This window comes from Octopus bimaculoides, chromosome 13, assembly GCF_001194135.2.
Source record: "Octopus bimaculoides isolate UCB-OBI-ISO-001 chromosome 13, ASM119413v2, whole genome shotgun sequence".
Taxonomy (NCBI): Eukaryota; Metazoa; Mollusca; class Cephalopoda; order Octopoda; family Octopodidae; genus Octopus; species Octopus bimaculoides.
In genome coordinates, this window is record NC_068993.1 from 52211810 (window position 1) to 52213605 (window position 1796).

General features: G+C 33.8%; 1 protein-coding gene and 1 long non-coding RNA gene across 5 annotated transcripts in view; both read left to right on the forward strand.

The window, feature by feature from the left end:
* Window positions 1-1693, forward strand: part of LOC128249297 (uncharacterized) — a 15319-nt gene extending 13626 nt beyond the window's left edge. Inside the window, exons 2-3 of the long non-coding RNA XR_008265396.1 lie at window positions 505-593; window positions 910-1693. This is a non-coding gene — a long non-coding RNA (uncharacterized LOC128249297). The remainder of the gene's footprint in view (window positions 1-504; window positions 594-909) is intronic.
* LOC106877721 (cGMP-dependent 3',5'-cyclic phosphodiesterase) overlaps window positions 1-1796 on the forward strand; it is a 434395-nt gene that overhangs the window by 71106 nt on the left and 361493 nt on the right. The gene's annotated exons all lie outside the window — the stretch shown is intronic.

Here is a 1796-nt window from a genome sequence, read left to right on the forward strand (position 1 = left end):
ATATATATATATATATATATATATATATATATACATATACTTGTTGAATATTCATACCTGTCAGAAAATCATTCACTGTGTTTTGTCATGGAGAAAATTGCTCACTATAAACAAATGGTACAAAAACACCAAAATCAGCTCGCTGCTCCCACCTACTCCGACTGTGAGACGCTCAGTATCTCCTCTTCAGTTGAAAAAACCCAGACATACACATGTAGACATATATATATATATATGTATCTGTGTGTTTTTGTTTATCACTCACCACTGCTTGGTAACTGGTGTTGGTTTGTTTACATCCCCATAACTTAGTGGTTCAGCAAAGAGTGACTGGTAGAATAAGTACCGGGTTTAAGAAATAAGTACAGTGGTCAATTTGTTCAACTAAACCCTTCAAGGTGGAGCCCCAGCATGGCCGCAGTTCAATAGCTGAAACAAGTAAAAGATCTATTGGTTTTTGTTTTATTATTATTATTATTATTATTATTATTTTATTAATTTAAGGTGGCAAGCTTGCAGAATCGTTAGGAAACTGGACAAAATACTTAGTGACATTTTGTCACCTACATGTTCTGAGTTCATTTTCTGTTAAGGTCAGTTTTGTTTTTTACCTTTTCAGGGTTGATAAATTAAGAACTAGTTGAGCACTGGGCTGATATAACTGACTTGAACCCTCCCACAAAATTTCAGGCATTGTGCCTATTGTAGACAGGATTATTTTTGGTTAAATTATTCTTCGTGTGATACATTCCCTTTTAATCTATCTTTCTCTTCATTCTTTAATTTACCCTACTTCTACTGCTCTAACTTATTATATCTTTCCCAAGGCTGCTAATCTGTATTAACGTCCACCTTTTCCACCAAGGTTTCTGATAGTCCTTCTTTTGTCCTTTCTTTTCTTCCATATAGGTTGATGATATGTATTGAACATTAGAACTGACAGGACTTTCACCGTTGAGAAATGCTGTGCATTTTAATATACAATTTTACAAGCTTTATTGAACATCATCATTTCGTAGTTTTTTTCCCTTTAACGCTGGGACATAATGCTTTGGAAATTTGCATTGGAGATATTCAGTTAAATTTGCTAGTTCATGTTGACATGGGTGTAAGCATAGCAATATGGTTACAATGTTTGCTTCACAATCACATGGTTCTGTGTTTGATCCCATAGCCATGGCAATTTTGGTAAATGTCTTTCACCATTCCACTTACGAATTCCCTTTACAAGGTATAATACACACCCCTTCTCTAACTTGAGTCAAGGATAATGCAAACGTGTAGCTTTTTTGTGCACTCTGTTTGCAGAAAATAAAGAAATAACAGTAATAACGTCAGTGAAAAATAAATATAGCTTAAGGCATTAGCTTAAGGTATTTTTGCGCACAACATCACAAAATGCGTCTGAATAAACATTGCCGGACACTAAAGAGAGACTTGGACATTGCTTAGAAAATATTTTTCATTTTTAACCTTGCATATAGTACGCACTAGGGATTTTGACCTTTAAATTTTGGGAAAAAAATGCGGATTATACTTGAGTATTTACGGTATATGTATGTTTCTATCTTTAACAGTGCATGTCAGTAAAAAATTGTGCGCTTCAAACAAAGTTTTTTGCAAGAAGCAGGTTTTTTTTGGCAGGAGTGAACTCTATTGCATGGAGTTTCAGTAAATAAATTCCTTCATCATTTATGCCATCAGAAAGTGAACCACTGGTTTAGTCTGTTAGAAACTTCTAACAAACGATACTGTTAGTCATAAGTTGTAATATAAAATAACTAATAAAATATGAT